The 21,590-nt window shown below is 41.8% G+C and overlaps 1 protein-coding gene across 3 annotated transcripts in view; it reads left to right on the top strand.

The window, feature by feature from the left end:
* The window catches only part of NDRG1 (N-myc downstream regulated 1), an 84,278-nt gene that overhangs the window by 30,012 nt on the left and 32,676 nt on the right, over nt 1-21,590 (top strand). Inside the window, exon 1 of one of the 3 annotated variants that reach the window (XM_039350463.1) lies at nt 7,692-7,879. The exons of 1 other annotated variant lie outside the window; for it this stretch is intronic. The gene's annotated coding sequence lies outside the window, so the exon portion shown is untranslated. Of the gene's footprint in view, nt 1-7,691; nt 7,880-21,590 lie in introns of those variants that run through there. One more of the 3 variants, XM_039350464.1, reaches the window with a different exon arrangement.

Here is a 21,590-nt window from a genome sequence, read left to right as displayed (position 1 = left end):
TGACTCAGTAGGCCACGCCTACCCAGTAGGCCACACCCACCCAGTGGGCCATCCACGCCCATCCGGCACCTGACAATGAATAAGTGGGGTTTGGGTTGCAGTTTGGGCACTCGGTCTCTAAAAGGTTCGCCATCACTGGTCTAGTCTCTTCTTAAATATCTCCAGTGATGACCTTGGATGTCTTCTAGTCCAACCCCTTCTAGCCCAACCCCCTATACCATTTCTGACAAATGGTTGTCCATTCCCTTCTTAAAACTTCCAGTGTTGGAGCATTCACAACTTCCGGAGGCAAAACTTTCCACTGATTAATTGTTCTAACTGTCAGGAAATTTCTCTTTAGTTCTAGGTTGCTGCTTTCCTTGATTAGTTCCCATCCGTTGCTTCTTGTCCTGGCTTCAGGTGCTTTGGAGAATAGCTTGACTCTCTCTTCTTTGTGGCAACCCCTGAAATATTGGAACGCTCCTATCATGTCCCCCCTCATCCTTCTCCTCATTAAATTAGACATACCCAATTCCAGCAACCGTTCCTTATATGTTTTAGCCTCCAGTCCCCTAATCATCTTTGTTGCTCTTCTCTGTACTCTTTCTAGAGTCTCAGCATCTTTTTTACATCGTGGAGACCAAAACTGGATGCAGTATTCCAAGTGTGGCCTTACCAAGGCATTGTAAAGCGGCATTAACACTTAACGTGATCTTGATTCTATCCCTCTGTTAATGCAGGCTGTTAATGCAGCCTCTGTTAATGTAGAAGGATACAATACTTCTTTTATTCAATAGTTTGTTTCTATCTGACCTCAGGGCTATAATAAAGAAGTTTGAATTTAAACTTTAAATATGCCACTTTTGCCACATTTCAGGGGCAGTCAGTGGAAGGAGAAAATATGTTTACTCTTTACAAATCATATAGTAGGGCTATATGTATTCAGCACTAATACATTTGCTACTCAAAAGGTCCCACAATCAATTCCTACCCAGATGTTTGAGAAAGTCTCCCGAAGCCCAAAGGGGACCTTTGATCAGTGACTGTGCTAATCTTATTAACATATAAGTTTATTAATTTGTAACCTATAAGCTTATTAACCCATATGTATGGTGCCCAGCCAGAAAATGTGCTCCCAGTGTCTTTACAAATCAGTGCAGTTTGTCCATCCTGGCCAGGTTGCTATCTCAGCATTGCAAGAACTGATCAAGGCCATTTGAGCCATAGAATTATAGAATTGGAGAATCATGGCATTGGAGAACATCTAGTCCAGGGGTCTTCAAACTTGGCCCTTTTATGACTTGTGGACTTAAACTCCCAGAATTCCTCAGCCAGCATGCCTGGCTGAGAAATTCTGGGAGTTGAAGTCCACAAGTCATAAAAGGGCCAAGTTTGAAGACCCCTGTTCTAGTCTCTCCAAACGTGGCAACTTTAAGACTTGTAGACTTCAACTCCCAGAATTCCCCAAACAACATGTGGAATTCTGGGAGTTGAAGTCCACATGTCTTACAGTTGTCGAGGTTGAGGATCACTGTTTCAGAGAGTAGCCTGATCCTCTGTTATTGCTTTTGTCAGGACTTAAGGAATGTTCCTGCCTTTCTTGTCTTCTCTAATGGCTTCTGAATATTCCCTATAACAGGGGTCTTCAAACTTGGCCCTTTTATGACTTCTGGACTTCAACTCCCAGAATTCCTCAGCCAGCGTTCTGGGAATTGAAGTCCACAAGTCATAAAAGGGCCAAGTTTGAAGACTCCTGCCCTATAAGTTTATGCTCCTCTTCAGGCGCTCACAAGGACGAAGTGTAGAGAGACCCCATTTCAGCCACTGGTCTCAGAGACATTCACACCCAACCATGATGATGCCAAATGTGCATTGTGATGTCACAATGAAGGTTCTTCCCTTTTCGTATTTGCATTATTACAGATTCGTGTATGCAAAAGGCAGGGGTTGTGTCACCATGCTCATTTTATCCCTTGCCAGCTTTAGGTGCCCTGTGGATACCCAGAATGCCTCCGCCATTGGTAAGTGGAGACCTACAGTCCCATTAAATCTTAACAATTGGGTTGCATCAGATGCAAGGAAAGCACCCAACTCCCAATAGAGAGATAGATCATTGACTTATCACCATTTGTTTAGCAACCATTAAAGTTACAATGGCACTGGAAAAAGTGACTTACAACAGGTCCTCGCACTTGTGACCATCACAGCATCACCTACAGTCATATCGTCAAAATTTGGTTGTTTGGCAACTGGCAGGTATTTACAACAGCTGCAGCCTTCTGGGAGTCAGGTGGTCACCACTGGTGACTTTCCCACAGACTTCTGACGAGCAGAAGAGAGATTCACTTAATGATTCACTTAATAATTAGAGTGATTTGATTAACAACCATGGCAAATAGGTCATAAAATCGGACATGACTTATATTACAACTGCCTTGCTTAGCAACAGAGATTCTGGCTCCAGTTGCCCTCATCAGTCAAGATCTCCCTGTAATACATTGCTGTTACATTTATAATAATAATGATGATGAAGATGATAATGATAACAATAAAATTGGAAGGGACCTTGGAGGTCATCTAGTCCAACCCCCTGCTCAGGTAGGAAACCCTACACCATTTCAGACAAATGGCTGTCCAGTCTCTTCTTAAAAACTTCCAGTGTTGGAGCATTCACAGCTTCTGGAGGCAGGTTGTTCCACTGGTTAATTGTTCTAACTGTCAGGAAGTTTCTCCTTAGTTCTAAGTTGCTTCTCTCCTTGGGAAAAGACTGATTAGGGACTGATTCTTAAGTATGGGTGGTGGGATATAGAAAGTTCTAGAAACCGCTGCTGCAAGCTGGCCATTTTATCACAACCTGATACATATGTACATTTTTCCAAAAAGTCATGTGTCTTAGAAAACATTTCCCTTAGTTTATCACAGGCGTCTTCAAACTTGGCCCTTTTATGACTTGTGGACTTCAATTCCCAGAATTCCTCAGCCAGGCATGCTGGCTGAGGAATTCTGGGAGTTGGAGTCCACAAGTCATAAAAGGGCCAAGTTTGAAGGCCCCCTGGTTTATAAGTTATAAGTTGTTTTTTTTTAAAAGCAATTACATCAATAATAAGCGAAAAGCTTCAAAATTACTTGCTCAGAGGCAGGTCATATGGTCAGGGTTTTGAACAACGTGACTGCTTTTAAAAAGTATTATTTCAGCTGGGAAAGTGTTTTTATATAACAGTCTCTGCAGATTATAGATAGCAACATATTCTGCCAGACATATGAAAGGTCTTTTGTAGAACACATTTGCTTAAAATTGTCCATCTTGTATATTATTGTTGTTTTGAATATTATTTGTTGCTGTTGCTACTTTCTGTGGTGGAAAACTTAGAAAAGTTGCCACAATAATTTAGCTCGGGAACTTACAGTGGTCGGTGAGCCTATTTTTTTTTAATCCATCGTGGAGGGAAGGTAATTTGGGGTGTTCTAACAACTGTCCAAGGAACTGAGATCCTTGGGGAAATGAGGTGATAAAACCGTAATTGATAAAATAAAATATCCTCATGCAACATAGCACACCTGAAACACATCAGCAAATGAGGGCATAGCTGTTAATGATTAAGGAAATATTGCACTGCAACAGAAGGTCTCAAGATATGAGACTTGGACCAGCATTTCTCAGATTTAGCAACCTGAAGAAGTGTGGATTCCCAGAATTCCCAGCCAGTTATATGGGGGGGGGATGTTTCTTCTAATCAAAGCAAAGTAACTGTTAGCTCAAACTCTCAAAACTCGTTTTACTGCCCTAGCTCCACATGGGCAAGGCCTTGGAAACCCATCCACAGACACAAGGGGGTCTGCTGCTGGCAAGATGGGGCTTACCAGTCTCAGTCCATTGGAGAGGTTAGCTTGGAGTCCCATCTCAGGTGCCAAATTGTTAGAAGTAAAGTTTTCATCCTGGTTCATCCAAGCCGGGAATAAATAAGCAAACATGGCGACTGCTTTGGGAAGAAGGTTACAGTTTATTGCAGAAAGATGGTTCTTCAGGAAAGTGCAGAGGAGAGAAGGGCTGAACACATGGTATACTAGGTTTTTATACCCCCTCTAGCCTTTTGTTTGGAATAGTTTCCTGTTCCTGTGGCATGAACCTTGAGGCTGTTTCTGAGTATTTGTCTAGGCCTTGATATCTGTGGTTTAATTCTATTATCATATCCTGCTTCCCAGGTGATAGGGCTAATGACTCCTAGAGTTTGGGTGGGGTATGCAGATCTTCTCTTTGTCTTCTTGATTGCTCTGGCTTCAATTCTCTGATGGTTTTACATCTGCATTTGTATGGGGCTAAAGTCTTGCTTGGCGTAGAGAGATAGATTTGGGGCCAGGTTTGGTTTTAAAAAGTCCTTTTGAGGAAAAATATATTTTTCTGCCCTTTTTAATATTTCTTTCTCTGGGCTAACTTCCCTCATAACAAAGGTTTCCATCCAATCAAGATTAAGACAGTCTAAATTAGAGTTGGAAGCTGACTGGCAGCTAATGCAGTTGCCAATAAAATTGACAATGGTGTGGTTAGGTTTCCTGCTCATTCCCAACAGCTGGATCACCAAGCATTATTCTGTTAGCATCTCCCAACCCAGCCTCTATAACCCTTCATATTACTTGAGCTTGGAGAAAAAGCTAATTCAGCCACATCTGATAGATCAGCAGTCAAGAGTTTGTAAACAGCCTCCCAATTAGCTACCAGTTAGGAATTCAAAAGTCTCTACAGGTTGGATAGTGATCCTTTAAAACAGTGCTTCTCAATCTCAGCAACTTTTAAGATATATATAGTGAGGGAAGTTAGCCCAGAGAAAGAAATATTAAAAAAGGCAGAAAAATATATTTTTCCTCAAAAGGACTTTTTAAAACCAAACCTGGCCCCAAATCTATCTCTCTGCCCCAAGCAAGACTTTAGCCCTATACAAATGCAGATGTAAAACCATCAGAGAATTGAAGCCAGAGCAATCAAGAAGACAAAAGAGAAGATCTGCATACCCCACCCAAACTCTAGGAGTCATTAGCCCCATCACCTGGGAAGCAGGATATGATAATAGGATTAAACCACAAATATCAAGGCCTAGACAAACACTCAGAAACAGCCTCAAGGTTCATGCCACAGGAACAGGAAACTATTCCAATCAAAAGGCTAGAGGGGGGTATAAAAACCTACTATACCATGTGCTCAGCCCTTCTCTTCTCTGCTCTTTCCTGAAGAACCATCTTTCTGCAATAAACTGTAACCTTCTTCCCAAAGCAGTCACCATGTTTGCTTATTTCTTCCCGGCTTGGATGAACCAGGATGAAGACTTTACTTCTAACAATAGATTTCAACTCCCAGAATTCCTTAGCCATGGTGTTCTCTCCGTCCCCCTCCCTCCCTCCCCCCTTCTCTCTCTCCTCCCAATGAAGGATGGTCTTCTATTGACACTGACATAAAAAGCTTGGACATTGGATAATAAGAGCTGGAAGAGACCTTGGAGGTCTTCTAGTCCAATCACCTGCCCATGCAGGAGATCGTTCTGGACAAATGACTGTCCAATCTCTTCTTAAAAACCTCCAGTGATGGTGCACCCAAAACCTTGGTGATTCTTTGGTGTTCTTGTACCATCTCAGCCTCTAGAGATATTTTGAAATCCCATTAATTTTGATTGCCAGCAACATGGGATGAGAACTATTGGTTAAATCATCTGCAGGAGCCTAGCTAGATGGGAATGCTGCTAACCAGCATTCTTGAGAGAAGTTTTGATGTAGACTTTGGTTTTGAGTTTTTTTCCTCCCTTGACTTCAGTTTCAGTTTCCCTTTACTGTTGTTTTTAGATTTAAAAAAAAAGCAACTGGTGTTTGTTGTGGTTCCTGGCAAGCCTGTCTAAACATTTTGTAAGAAAAGTAACCAAGTAAAATTAGAATATTTTCTATCGTATTAACATTCTGAGCTTTTCTACTGCCCATGGTTAAAACTGGTTTGCTTGCATAACTTCAGCAAAGGCTTCCGTGGTTCTTAAGGATTATGCATCTACAGCCCACCATGGGCTATGCAGTATCGCACACTAAATTCTGGCAAAAAGTTGTGTACATTTTTCTCCCACTTCACTGCCTTTGGAAGCCAGAGTTGCCAGCATTTAATTGGCGATATTCAGGAACTTTTAACCTGGCCATTTTGACAAATGATGTGTTTTGCTAAAACTCAAGTAAATATTATGGAGGCCTATTTCCTCTATTCTTGCCAATGTTTAACCAGCAATAACAGGATTGTAATCAGGGATGTGGAGCCTTACAGTATCGCCTCTGCTTTTGCAAGTTTTTTTAAAGTGTTGTAGCAATATTTTTATAACACTGAGGACATCTCGCTGTAAAGAAAAGGGTGTCCCATCCTTCAAAGATGAGTTACATGCTGAAATCCACGCATTTCAAAAGCAGCAAGTCTGGTTCTTCAGTTTTCACTTTGTCACTACTTTCTTCTGGAATGCTTTTTTTGACTTCTTGGACTAGCCTGTGGTGCTAGGATCTCCCATCCCAAGACACACATATCACACACACACAGAGACACACACACGCACACACACACACACACACACACACACAGAGAGAGAGAGAGAGAGAGAGAGAGAGAGAGATGGAGAGAGATCTACTGGTATTTACCTACACATACACCCACACCCACAAAGAGAGACAAAGATATCTACTGGTATTTACCTATCATCTGAGAGACATAGATGTTTGTGTGTATATATAGTGTGTATACACACATATACATAAATGTATCACTGATAGACATATATTTGTACATAAAGTATGTGTGTATACACACATATATACATACATGAGATGATAGATGTCTGATAGACTGTGTAGAGTATGTGTATGTATACACATATACATACACGAGATGATTGATAGAATGTCTGATAGACATGTGTGTGGAGTGTATATACACACACATATATACCTACACATGAGAACGTCTGATAGACGTGTCTTTAGTGTGTGTATTTATACACACATATATACATACATATATGAGATGATAGATGATAGAATGTGTTATCTCAGTGTTTCTCAACCTTGACCATTTTAAGGCATGTGGACTTCAACTCCCAGAATTCCACAGCCAGCATTGCTGGCTGTGGAATTCTGGGAGTTGAAGTCCACATGCCTTAAAATGGTCAAGGTTGAGAAACACTGTGTTATCTGATAATATGCCTGTGTATATACACACATACGTGTATATGTACGTCTATCAGAGATGATAGTTTAATGAAAGATTGAATGCCCCCGTCTCTCTCTCTCTCGCCCGTGTTTAGCTTTTGGGCTTGAAAGGAACCCTCCCGTTAACTTCCAGCCAGTCGATAATTATGGGCATTCGCCTTCCTGTATCCGGAGGGCGCTCGGTTGAGGAATGCCGCCAGTCCGGAAAAGCTGGCGTTGCGCGGTCTCTTGGTCCGCTCGAAAATCTCTCTTGACGCCCACCGACCGCGCCTGCCGCCCGGCCTTCGCCTTCTCTCGCTCCCTTTGCCTCGCGGGGCAAGAGCCGGGCGGGCGGTGGGAGGAGCCCGAAGAGGAGAAGAGGGCGGGGAGCGGCGCGCGGGTGGTCGAGCCTCTCTGGCGGGGCGGAGACATGTGGGCGTGGTCGAAGGAACGCCCCCCTGGGAGGGGCAGGGCGTGGTCCGCCCGACCTGCCTATAAATACTCCTCCCGCAGCGTTGGACGTAGGAGAAGTGTGTGGGGTCTCGTGGGCGTAGGTGGTTGGTAGCCGTCCGCGAACATCCGTTGGTGGAGACCGTTGCGCGCTCGCGGAGACGGTGAGGGGTCGCCGCCTTTTCTTGCTCGAAATTCCCGGCTCGGTGGGGGTCTCGCTCGGGGCAGCGTCTGAAAGGGGCTCCCCGCCCAGGTGAGAGAGAAAGAGACGAGTCGCGCTTTTAACGCCCCCCCTTCGCCGGGCCGTTGAAGGAACGCGTGTTCCCATCATCCGCGACCGGTTGGTGGAGTTCGCTCCGCGGAGAGGGGGGGGGGAAGGTCGGGGAAAAAAAAAAAAAACCAAAACCGCGCGGTTGGGGAGGATGGGACAGGGAGTCAAGCGCTGGGTACAACGCGCGCTTTGGTGAACCGACCTCGCGGGGTTGTTGTGAGGGGGGGGGGAGGACCAGGCATGGTTGGAGAAGAGGGGAGGGGGAGGTACGAGGCCAAACAAACCTGGTCTTTCCCCCCCTCCCAGTTTACTCCATTCCTTTCAAAAAAGGGCTGTCGGGTTGTCCCCCCCAAGCTCTTCCCATCTGCTTCCCCCAGACTTGAATTCCTGACACCCCCCCAAAAAAAAGTTGATTTTATTTTGCAGTTGGGTATTCTGTCTTATAATTTTTCCCCCTCTTCTCCCCCCCCCAATTATTCTGCCAATGCAGTGCCCCAGCTGCATGCCTTCCTTCCTTGATAGCAGTTAAATTTAGCCTCATAGGAAATTTGGCAATATAGGAAGAAATTGACAATTCAAGCTTTCCTTTTAAAAAAGAAAAAAAAAAGGGGGGGGGGAGCCTTCTCGTGTCTGTTAGGGTTTGATGACCACAGATTTCTTGGGATGAATTAGGGGGACCTAATTTTGTTAGCAGAGTTTTTATGACAGTGTGCATTCTCTGTAATTAAAACCCGAATTCAGCTCCCAGATTGTTTTGTGGTTTGATAAAATGTTCCCCCCCCCCTCTTTCTCTGAAGAGATGGACCAAGAGAACCAGCTCCCTTCCTTAATATCCTGTTCTTGGCTAGGTGTGCAGGCAAAATTGTGTTTTAAAAGCCTGTTGCTTTTTTTCCCCCTTGCTCTTTTGCCTTGTCCAGAGTGGCAAAATATTTAAGCAAATTCACCTGCTTTTGAGGCAATATGACTGCTTTATTGTGAGTTGCCTGACTTTGGGCATTTAAGTCAGTGTTTCTCTGCCTTTGGGGCAACTTAAGATGTGATTGAGACTCCTTAATTCTGGGAGTTGAATCCATGCATCTTAAAATTATCCAAAGTTGAGAAACACTGATTTTAAGTTATTTGTTTTAACTTTGAAAAGTGCCTCTGGGCTGGCTTAGGTTGATATGTCCACTCTGTTCAATGACAGTATATGAGATGAGTTGATTTTGCCAATAAAGTGAATGTTTGAAGCTTAGGGTTGAAATGAGGGGTCCTTGGTGCTCTCTGAGCTTGGTTGTTTTCTTGCAGACATTTCATTACCCAACTAGGTAACATCATCAGTGCTAGAAGGGAGTGGGGTTTGCTCTCTTTACACATACATATACATTTATAAAGAGCAAATCCCAATTCCTTCCAGCACTGATGATGTTACTTAGTTGAATGGGAACGACGAAAGGACTACCTGTACAGGGTGACCGTGACTGGGAGGGGAGTTAGGCTGTACATCAGCAGGGCTTCTCAAGGCCACCAAGGCTGTGAGGACTTTCAAGTGCGTAAATTTAAGCTGCCCGGAGACCCTCCCAAGATGTGGATTTCAACTCGTGGCTCAGGAATTCTGGGAGTGGAAGTTGAGTTACTTCTGGAAGGTGCTCCAGCTGCATTTGCGTTACCAGGTGTAGCACTAATCTCCGCCCTTCTAGGTGGCAGTGAATTCTCTGGGGGGGGGGGGTAGCCTGCTCTCAATATGCGAAGAAGAGTTTGCTTTTAGATTGGTGAATCCCTCCAGGGAGAACTCCTTGCATCTGGAAGTCCACAAATCCGGGGCCCTCAACCTTGTAAGAAGAGGGTCCTGCAAAGCTGCTCACCTGATTTTCCGAGCTGGGAAGGATGGCCACAAGAGAGAGTCAACCTTTTGCTGTTCCCATTCGGCCAGCAAAAGCTCACTATTCCCTTTGCCCTTCTTGGGTAAACAGTCGAAACAGCTGGAATCCTCTGGCAAGTTGGGCTGGCCTTGGAAGGGGGCTCGATCTCTGTGGGAGTTCTTCCTTCCTGCGATTGCAACAAGTTGTGGCAAGCGACGGTTCCTTGGCCCCTTCCGTTGCCTTTGTGATGAGCTGCCTTAGGAATTGTGCCCAGATCGTTTCTTGTTAAAACACCAGAAACAAGGGTGCCTTAATTCCATTCCTGGAATTTTGTTGAATTATCAGTGTGTTCCCCTGTTCTATAAAAAGCCGCGCTGGGAACAAAAGTATTCTTATGCCTACCAAATGATAGCTGGAAGAATGCTTTCTATGTGCTTAAAGTTGAGCCTTTCATATCCTGTTACTCTCAGTCCCCAAATCCCATGGCTCTTACCTACTGCACCCGCTGGTCCTGAGGGCTGCATGTTCTTACTTTCCGCTAGCCAAAGGTCTAGGCTACCCATATCTGGAACTGCTCTGGGTAGCTTCCTAAAAGTAATATACCAAAGCTAACACACCACATAGCACAAAACACAACTGGTATGTGAAGGGAGACCACAAAAAAACCCCAAACTACATAATCTGCCCACTATAAAAGGGGACCAGCCCAGGCCCAGGATTGGGTAAAGAACCAGATTTTCAAAGATTACCAGAAGGTAAGACAAGATGTTGCAAGGTGATGGGTCTCATAAGATGGCATTGGGCCCAGAATAATTCCCACCAAAGCACCTGAAGGCAGGACAAGAAGCAATGGATGGAAACTAATCAAGGAGAGAAGCAATCTAGAACTAAGGAGAAACTTCCTGACAGAACAATTAACCAGTGGGACAACCTGCCTCCAGAAGCGGTGAATGTTCCAACACTGGAAGTTTTTAAGAAGAGACTGGACAACCATTTGTCTGAAATGGTATAGGGTTTCCTGCCTGAGCAGGGGGTTGGACTAGATGACCTCCAAGGACTCTTCCAGCTCTGTTATTTTGTTAAGTGCAGCCTGTTGGAGCGAATGGGGTGGGCAGATATTATGGGGAATAGGCAGTCCTCAAATATATGGACCCCATGCCATGTAGGGCTTTATAAGTGACAGCCAGCATCTAGAATTGCACCCAGGAACCAACATCTATCTTTGCATCACTGTATCTTTGATGACATTTCATTGGATCAGACCACTTTTTTGTTTTGCTTATGCTTTGCAAAAGAGAAAGGGTCTGGGGGGGCTGGGGACCAGAATCCCATGTGGGATAGATGGCTAGATCTTCTTGAGTGTGAAAATTTAAGTCTATAGGTTGAGGCAACCTAAGATTGGGAAACAAATGCCGAGGATAAATCTGCAAACATACATGGTTTGATAGCTTGGCTATTTTCCTTTTCTTGTTGGACTTAGATTAGCAGACTAATTAAGCATTCTTTTTCCAGCAAGAAGCTCTTTATTTAAGTTTTACCATCGTTCATACCCATAGGCATAAAGAAAGCCAAGTTGTGCAGAAGACTTTTTAGGTGGAGTAAAACAGAAACAGTTCAATTAGTATTCTTTGGAATAGCATTGAATTTTTTAAGAGCAGAGATGAGTTCTAGAATTTGAGGTCATGTTTTACATGTAACTTGAACAAACCTGAATGTGGCATTGGAGGGGGGAGGCGTGCTAAGTCAACAAGGGAGAACTTTTGATGGGACCTCCTCATCCTCTCCACAAAATGGCCTTTCAAGATGCTTTATAGATTCAGTCCCCATAATTCTTGGCTATAAAGGGGATTCTCAGCATTGTAGCAAAGGATTCTGGGAATTGGGAGAGCCCAAACGGAGAAGGTGCTTTTCCTGAAACAACGACGTTTGCCTTGATGATTTCAGGAAGTCACATCTTTATTTTATTCTTTATTTGGGCAACGGATACGGTAGCTTGGGTTATCTTGGGCAGGAAAGTGCATGCTTGGACGTGGGACTGAGCATTAAAACCAGCACGGCTGAAATCAAGATATAACGCCATTTGGAAAAGGAGCGAAGAAAGCGAAGAGGCTTTTTTGCGAGAGGAACATGACTTGGCTATTGCTCCAACACAGTTTATCTTTAACTCCGGCCAGAATAAGAAATAGCCAGTTGATTTTGGCCATTTGGGCAGAGATGAACGATTGTCCCACAAAGAATAAACTTACGCATTCATTCAAGTCAAGGTTTGCCTGGGCGCTTTGGAAATTCAACAGAGAAAAGGTCCTCTGTGCACAACGAAGGAACAAGGGATGGCAGATCGTCTATACAACACGGCTGTTGTTCTCCCTGAAAGATGACAAAGGGGCATTCTTCCATCAGAGAAAGCTAAGTTCTGGACTACACAAAGGTGAAAAACTCAGTGCCATGTTTCAATTGGAAGATATCTCTTGGCCTCTGCAGATATTATCAGCTTAATTGTCTTACTGGGGAATTTTTGCTGACGTCCGTGTCATTTTTTTTTTTACCTGTGTCGACTGTGATGGATGGGAAGAAACTTATTCCTGGCAGGAGAAATACTGTCCCAGGAAATGGATGCCGCTGTTTTCTCCTACCTTCTTAAGTAGAGTAACATGGCCTGCTCGATGATCCTCTCTGCCTACAGTAGTTATGCAAAGGTGGCAGGTCCCTTTAGAATCCGAATTGCAAATCCTGGGTCTTGTGAAAGCAGGGCTTTCTACCCGACGGAAGAGAATATTTGCAGCTCAGGGTTGAACTGTGGGTTCCCTGGTGCTCTCGGAGCTTGGGGAGGTTTCTGGCAGATGTTTCACTACTCAACTAAGAAACATCAGTGCTAACCTAACCTAACCTAGCACTGATGACGTTACCTAATGAAGGAAATAAAAGTTATTCTTTTAATAATTGTAGAAATAATTGTAGAAATGTAACGCCATTATATGAAACTGTCTCTTTAGTACAAATGTAACACTGTAACACAAATGTAACAATGCAATGCCAATATATGACCAAATGTTTACTATTTCCTGCCTAAAAATCCTCTGGACACAGGAACTTACACTTTGAGTAGACCCAAGGTGAGAATTACAAATAAACAAGATAACAGCAGATGGACAGAAGAGGTCAGGTTAACAAAGTACAACTTCAGAGTACATCTATAAAGATGAAAGAGCTGCTTAGATGTGACATGCATTGTAGGGGTTATAAAATGCAGATCTTGAAACCAAGCCAGTATGCTCCTGGAATCCAATCCATAGGGAAGGATCCAGGGGGCCGCGTTTGCAAACGCTCCTCTCTTTTATTCTTTTTCTTTTCTCTTTTATTCTGTTTATGTTATTCTCCAATAAACCTTTGTTTTGTTAACCAGATTTGTCTTCGTATTGTATCAAAATTTGGGGTTTTTATATCTCACACTAATTTGGTAATGGAACGACTGCAGTAAACAACTAGGCCCAGAGAGGACCAAGGACCCGGCCATACTTTGTGTTGGGGTTTGCAGCTTGTCACAGTGCATGCTCAGTCCTTGTGGGTCAGGATCGTATTGTGATCAACTTTAGTAAGGAAGTAATAGCATAAGTTAAATGCCATCAGTGCTGAATCGGTCATTGAAATGGGCATATAGTGAGTGACTCAATAAGGTGACTTTTACAAATACAGTTGAAACATAAACCGATCAGGAAAGATGTTATATGCTGATGTTACTGTTGTCTATACAAACACAAGAAAAAAAATGTGTATATCCAACCCTGTATGTATTGAAAGTATTAAGAACCATACTTGTTTAATGTTGACAAAAGGAGAATATTACTGGAAGAAGGGAAGATCAAGGAAATATATCATTAATATATTGATTGTGGAACTATAGAAATTAATTATTACTGATAGTTCTTTAAATATATGAATCCAGACAACACGCTGTTTACTAAGCACTAAAGAGTGTTATTGTAAAAAAATCAATAAAATATATTAAAAAATAAATAAAAAGGTCCTATTAGGATGAATCCAGATTTTTGTGTGTGTGCATGTCTCTGCCCATGCTGCCACTTGCCTCTTTTTGACTGTCCCTTACATTGCCAGTTGTAAAGCAGCTTTGTGCAACACTTTGCTCCAGTTATCCTGAATTCGACCGTTTTCAGAAATGTTTAGCATCTGCAGTTTATGATGTCTCAGCATTTCCGCCTCAGACCGTCCTGGTGCCGCCTCACCATTCCTTGCTGGTAAATTGTTCCCAACTGTCTGGAGGGCACCCAGGAGATTTTTGTGTTGTATTCTTGTGTAATTTTTCATCGTGGTTAAAGAACAGCTAATGGTTTTTAATTACAATTAACATCGTCCTGCAGATCTTACCTACCTCTTGCAACTTCAACTTTGGCCCACATGTAAAGCATTTAATCAGATGGCCTCCTAGACTGGAACAGGCAAAACTACTGACAAGGTTAAAGGATTGATTAATTTTGGGTTTGTTGAGCTAGAAAGTTGTGATAAAGTTTGGGCGCCATGGCTGCAGTTGAGTAATAAAAGAACACATGAGGTTTATAGAATCAGACGTACAGATGTGGTATCCTATCAGAAAATTCATACTTTGGACATACAGGAATGGCTTTGCGGAACTTCATATTCCATAAATTAGTCTACCCTTTTTCGGTAGCTTGAATTTTTTTCATACAATTTTTTTTTCTTGTGGCTACTTTCCTCTGTTACGTATCACAAATACATTTTAAACCAGTGGTTCTCAACCTTTTTAATGCCGTGACCCCAACCGGTCATAAGTCAAGGACTACTCAACCGGTCGTAAGTCAAGGACTACTCAACTGGTGCAGCACCGTTTGCAGAATGGGACTTTTGGCGGGCTCAGCAGGGCAGAGACAGCCTGGACAATTCCTATTGGCTTTTGAAAGCCAATAGAATTAGACTCTATTCAAGAGAGTCTATTCTATTGGCTTTCAAAAGCCAATAGAAGAAAAGGGAGCAGCACAGTTAAGGAAAAAGGGGGAAAAAATGGCGGACTGCATTGTTTGGCGACCCCCTTGAAATGGTCGTTCGACCCCAAATGGGGTCCCGGCCCACAGGTGGAGAACCACTGTTTTAAACAAAGTAAAACAAATTTTTACTTTCAGTGGCTCTGCTTACCAGAATGGTTCTGCCCCAACTATTTTACTATACCGCATGCAGCCCAGTTACTCGTGTTGTGCTCCAGTTGTATTGGAACTGAATTCCCAAACGGTCTTCATGGTGGCTGGGAATTCTGGGAGTTGTGATCTGACTTGTCTAAAAGTTTCCAGTTGCGAAAGGCTTGATTCCTGATCATATCCACTATAAAGGTCGGAAACAGGTGGTGCTTTAATTTCCATGTTGGGAATGTGAAAGATTGTGTCGTGGCAGAGTTACATATAACAGAATTAAAATCATCCCAGTGCTAAAAGCGACAGAGAGAAATTCTGCTCTGGGTGTTTTGGGCCAGTTGGTTATTGAACTAAAATGGGTTAATCTGATTTGCTGATCAATGACTGGAAATAACATTCACTGTAGGACTTGGGACCCTTATCTTCATTTGAGAAGCATGGAATGCAGGATAAAACTATTTGCAATCTGCAGATTAGATTTGTTGTTAATTATATGGGCACATGGTGGCTTTTGCAGACGTTAGATCTCTGCTGGGTTGGATGAGATCAGATTTCTGACCCCAGTAGTTGAGCAATATCACCAAGAGAAAGTACTGTTCTGTACTTCTGTCGTGGAGATCAAGGACTTGATGTCAAACCGTGACTTGATGTCTTGCCCTATTTTGAGTATCTACATAGAAAAATCTTGCTTCATAATGCAATACATCCCTTCTTAATGTGGGAAATCAGCCTCCCCCCAGAGAAGGAAATATTAAAAAGACAGAATATTATATTTCCTCAAAGGATCTTAAAGAGGCAGAAAAGCATGCCCAGTTTTTCTTAATAGCCCCAAGTCTCCCTCCCCCAAGCAGAAACCAGTTCTGTAGAAATGCAGATGTAATAATCCATTCAGGAAGATTGGAGCCCTCCAGCTAGAAGCTTAGGAAGACAAAAACACTTAAATCTACATACCCCACCCAAACTCTAAGACAGGACATAATAGAATTAACCCATCACCACCAGAATGCCAAAAAGGCACACTCAGACTCAGATCAAAGTACATGACACAGGAAATGCAAAGCAAATACAAATATAAACAGGAACAGGAAGGTATAAAACCCCACTCCCTACTACGTGTGCTCACACTCTTTTCTTCCAGAGCCATCTTTCTTATCCTCTTCAATAAACTACAACCTTCTTTCTAAAACAGTCGCCATGTTGTGTATTCCCGGCTTGAACTGGACCCTGATGAAGACTTTTCCTTTAACATTAAGATACCATTTTGTATCTGATTTTCAGGTGGTACATCTTGAGTTTCTAGCAGAAGTGGTGGGAAAGATAGATTTCACAAGTCTTAATGTCTGCTCATCCACGCTAGTTAAATATAGTGTAGACTAGTATTTCTCAACCTTGGCAACATGCTAGCTGGGGAATCCTGGAGGTTGAAGTCCACACATCTCAAAATTGCTGAGATTGAGAAACACTGTGGTAGACCACAGTTGGAGAACTGGAATTTACCTCTTCTAAATTTGATTGCACTCTCTCAAGGTGAAGAGATAACATAGTTTGGAAATGCTCCTAAAGTCACCGATTTCAATATCCTGGCTTATTTAGCAGGCCTTAGGAATGGTGATCAACTTGATTTGGCTTTATTTGACTCTACAGTATGTAGAAAGGCTACCCTGCCCAGATTTCCATGTGATGGGCAAAGTCCTTAATCTTAACAGAGCTTTTGGACTTTACTCAGAGAAGGAAAATTTGCTGATCAATTTCACCCACAGCCAGAATTGTTTGGTGCAGTGGGTGCGTTCAGGCTCATTAATCCTTGCAGCCTGCATCTAGGTCATGTTTATAAAGGTTAGAAAGTGATATTTGCTCATGTTGGCCCAAGAAGAGCATGCACTGAGATACTCCTGCTAAGAGAATGTTTGGTTTTTTTCAGCAGAGAAATGCAAAGTGTTTTTAAAGTGGTTGGGTTTTAGAGGAAACACAGAGACTGCTAAAATGAACTCTGCTGGATTAGTTCATAAAGAAAATAGCTTGTAAATATCAGTGATCTGACCAAGAGCAATAGGTAAAGGCCGCTTGTTTGCACATGGAGAAAAAGGCTGGTTGCTACAGAATTTGCTGTGCATTGAGGTCCGGAAACAGAAACCAACGGTAGCTAAATTTGGCCAAAAACTTCAGACTTATTTCTAATCTGGCATGTTCCACTCTGCTTGAAATTTATTCTATTTTGTAAGGAGTGTTGGGTCTGTCTTCTGACGTTAAAACTGGTCAAGGCAATTGGCAAAAAATAAAAAATAAAATGGATAAGTACGGCATTAATAGTCCAGAATGTTCAAAGCATAACATTTTTGCTGTTTGATTGCTCCTCCAGTCTTAAACTTCTGTTTACTAAATGTTGCTTGCTTTTCAGTTCCTTGGTAAGACTTTCAATAATTAAATGACTTCCTGAAAATCAGACGCTCACACACACACACACACTGAAAAACCATAAAGCCACCAAATATTTGCCATTATCTTTGGAGGCGAGAGTTTATCCTCCCTCAAAGAGGGTAAACTAAGAAATCATTTGATGCATTTGAAAAGACTATTTTTTTATTATTGAAAAAGTTTTATTAACAATTAACAAAAAACATTTTTAACACCCCCACCCCCCCTACCCCCTCCACTTCCCAGAGCCGAGTACAGGGTTATTACAAACATATTAAACAAAATCTAATTAAATTTAACAAATTATAAAGTAACCAAATTCATACTTAACCCTTAACTCCCTTTAAACCTTAATATCATAATACTATAAACAAATCCATTTTAAAACATAAAGTACCATAATAACAGTAAATAAACTAAATAATTTCCATTGTAAAATACTATTAATAATAATTATTATTTAAAATTTAATCATAAAATAAATGGAACTTTTTAGTTCCATATTTAATCTGAATATAATCTATCTATCTTCTCCATACCATAATATATCTTTCTTTGTATGATCCTTTAAATGTATGATCCTTTAAATAGGCAGAAATTTTAGCCATTTCTGCTAAATTAGAAACCTTAAGTGTCCATTCTTCTATAGTAGGCAACGAGTCTTTCTTCCAGTATTGACCTACCAATAACCTTGCTGCTGTTACTAAATTCAACATTAAAATAGTTTCTTTAACATCAAAATCCACAAAAATCCCTAGTAAAAATAGTTGAATAAACTTTAGAAAAGATTATTAAGAGATTAAAAACTTGCTGAAAGCAAAGATGAATGGACAAATGGAACAGGCTTGTGTCAGATGCAGAAATCAACATTGAAAAAACAATGGACTTTTGTTTATTTCCCTAGAAGCATCAGCAATACAGAGCTTGAAAATTAGCTGTTTTGTGCAATTCCAAAAATTTGGCATGTATAAACTGTTACTACGTGTGTGGGTATAGATAGAACTGTTTTTTTGTGTTCCTCTGTCTTCTATCACCCTAATAAAAGGATAAAATCCTAGAAAAATATTATTTAACTGCTAGAAAAATAGATAGATTTGCAGTATAGTGTGTTATCTGGAGGCAGATTTTTTTTTTAAAAAAAAATAATAATCAGATTTTGGGCAGATATTTTATTTAGCATGTTGCAAATGGGTGTTATTGTTTTTTAGTCCAGTGCTGCCTTCTGTTCACAAAATTTATATTGCAAGCAGCAATCCTTAGTGAAACTGTAATTGCAGATTTCCTGCTTTCTTTGGTAGTGTTCCTTCCCTCAAACATTTATGGTGGGTAGCATAAAAGAAACATTTGGAAGTTCGGACATTGGTTTTTTTCCCTTTTGTGGAACCTTTTGAGTTGGTACAAGGAAACAAGTTTATTGTCAGACCTTCCACTGCTTAAACTTATAAATAGAAAAGATCCTTGGCTCCATTTATTGAGAAAGGTATAGTTTTATTAGAAGTCAAGCATATTACATAGTCAGAACTGAGAATTGCATGCCAAAATCCCTAAATTCAACTTTTCTCTCCCTTAATTGCCTCCCATTGCTGACCCCCCCCCCATGACCAATCAGGTTCAAACAAGATGTTTTCAGAATGATCACTTGATGCTTAGGCTGATATGCAACTGCCTTCTTCTCCCAGCCAGGTGACCTTGAAGCAGCATCTCTGGGTGATACAGAAGTTACTTTTGCTTCCCCCCCCAGCATCTCCCCCTCCCATCCATCCTCCCCAGAGTCTATGGCAGACTGTCACCATGAAGCACAAGCAAGTGTGAGGTGACAGTTGACATTTTATTTTACTTTAGAATACAAGTGATTTTCTGTTGCTTTAATCAAAATCAGGTCACAAAAATGATTTCCAATTGCATATGCAACATAGAGAACATTAATAAGCAAATCATTAGCAGCGTCTTCCATAGCATTACTGCTCTGATAACTAAATTCTGACTGATCTTCTAATCTAAGCCAACTGAATCAACCGAATCTTATGAACCAACTTATAAAACTAACGGAGGAGAGAAGCAACCTAGAACGAAGGAGAAGTTTCCAGCAGTGGGAACAATTAATCAGTGGAACGGCTTGCCTTGACAAGTTGTGGGTGCTCTATCACTGGAGGTTTTCAAGAAAAGATTGAACAGCCATTTATCAGAAATGGTATATGATTTCCTGCCTGAGTAGCGGGTTGGACTAGAAGACCTCCAAGGTCCCTTCCAACTATGTTATTCTGTTATTGTGGGGAGCACTGCCAGAGTATACTTGCTTCCAGATACTCTCCCACCACCTCACATTGTGGGGATTCTTAATGTAGAGTAGATTTATTCAAGTTCAATAGAAACTGGGTAGCATGCTATAAAAGCAGATAAAAACATTAAGGCAAGCGGACAGCCCAGACTGAACTCACAGAAAACAAAAAAATCAAACAAGATACATCAACTCCAGGCCTGGGACCAAAGCCAGTTTTTCAGAGCTTTCCAGATTCCTAGGAGCAAAGATGCAATCCTTCTAGTTGGAGTAAGCAGTCCTATAGGTATTCTGTCCCCAAGACTATATAGGTTATTACTACAACTTGAATTGCACCTACTCACAAACTGGTACCCAATATACCACCGTGTGGTATAATCCAAGTAACTCTTCCTCCTCCCATTCCCCCCCTCTACTGTGTGAGGTAACCTAAGGTGGGGAGCTTCCATGGTTGAAGATAGACTTGAACCTGGATATCCCCATATAATAATAAAGTTGGATGGGACCTTGGAGGTCATCTACTCCAACCCTCTGCTCAGGCAAGAAACCTTATATCCGTGATGGCAAACCTATGGCACGTGTGCCACAGGTGGCATGCAGAGCCCTCTCTGTGGGCACGCGCACCGTCGCCCCAGTCTTAGTCCTTCACCTGGGTTTTATAAAACCTTTTCGCTTTAGGCCTCCACCACCATGTGCAAAAATAAAAGGTTCAATCAATCAATTTCAACTTCTCACAGGGAAAAAAAAATCTCACAAAGTTGGAATTGATTGATTGAACTTTTTAGTCCCACCCAGTCTACCATTATCACTGAAGTCACGCCCACCCAATGAGTCATGCCCACCCAAGGGGCCACACCCATCCAGCACCCGACGATACCTAAGTGGGTTTTGGGTTGCAGTTTGGGCACTCGGTCTCTAAAAGGTTCGCCATCACTGCCCTATACCATTTCAGACAAATGGCTGTCCAGTTTCTTCTTAAAAATTTCTAGTGTTGGAGCATTCACCACTTCTGGAGGCAGGTTGTTCCATTGGTTAATTGTTCTAATTATCAGGAAGTTTCTCCTTAGTTCTATGTTGCTTCTCTCCTTGATTAGTTTCCATCCGTTGCTCCTTGTCCTGCCTTCAGGCTCTTTGGAGAATAGCTTGACTCCCTCTTCTTTGTGGCAGCCCCTGAGATATTGGAACACTGCTGTCATGTCCCCCCTCATCCTTCTCTTCATTAAACTTGACATACCCAATTCCAGCAACTGTTCCTTATATGCTTTAGCCTCCAGACCTCTAATCATCTTTGTTGCTCTTCTCTGTACTCTTTCTAGAGTCTCAACATCTTTTTGACTTGAACCATATGGTTTTGCTTTGGGGTATTGTGTGCTATCTCCTTCACCAATGTATTGGGAAGAGGGATTGAAACAGCTGACACTGAACAATTTGCATTCTTTGGTGGATTAAATGTAAAGGGATGTAGAACAAAGATGAGGTTAACCTTGAGGACTTCTGCTGGCCTCTTCCAACTCTGTGATTCTCTGAAAGCTCTGTATTCAAATATTTTAAACATTGCATTGATGGTCTTTTTTGGGGAAGCTAGATGATTTGTTCCGTAAATAATATTGAAAAGAGATATATTGTGACACTAGATCAAATGAAAGACAAAATGTTTAGATTTTGAGGGTAAAATGGGGTAGCTTGCAAGAAAGACCCACCTTGTATCAAGCCATGATAGTTAAGCAATCTGTGGCTTAATATAAGGCAGCACACTGAACTTAACACACAACTGTGGGCTTAACATCACACACAGTGGACTCAGCCTTCTAATTATTTGTAGAATTTGGGACTCCAGGTTGCAGTAGCAATAAAGATACAGATAGAGAACTAGAACAAATAGAAAGGAAGGGACACTTTTCTCGGATAATAGATAGGAGAATATTATGTTCTGAAATATTACCTCAGAGCATTAAAATCTATTCCTCAACTTGAGCAAACTATTAGCCATAACATGGAAT

Source organism: Crotalus tigris, unplaced genomic scaffold, assembly GCF_016545835.1.
Source record: "Crotalus tigris isolate CLP2741 ecotype Arizona unplaced genomic scaffold, ASM1654583v1 scf7180000018335.1346539, whole genome shotgun sequence".
In the NCBI taxonomy this organism is placed as follows: Eukaryota; Metazoa; Chordata; class Lepidosauria; order Squamata; family Viperidae; genus Crotalus; species Crotalus tigris.
The sequence above is the reverse complement of the archived record's forward strand: the minus strand, read 5'-3'. Positions and strand labels throughout refer to the sequence as shown.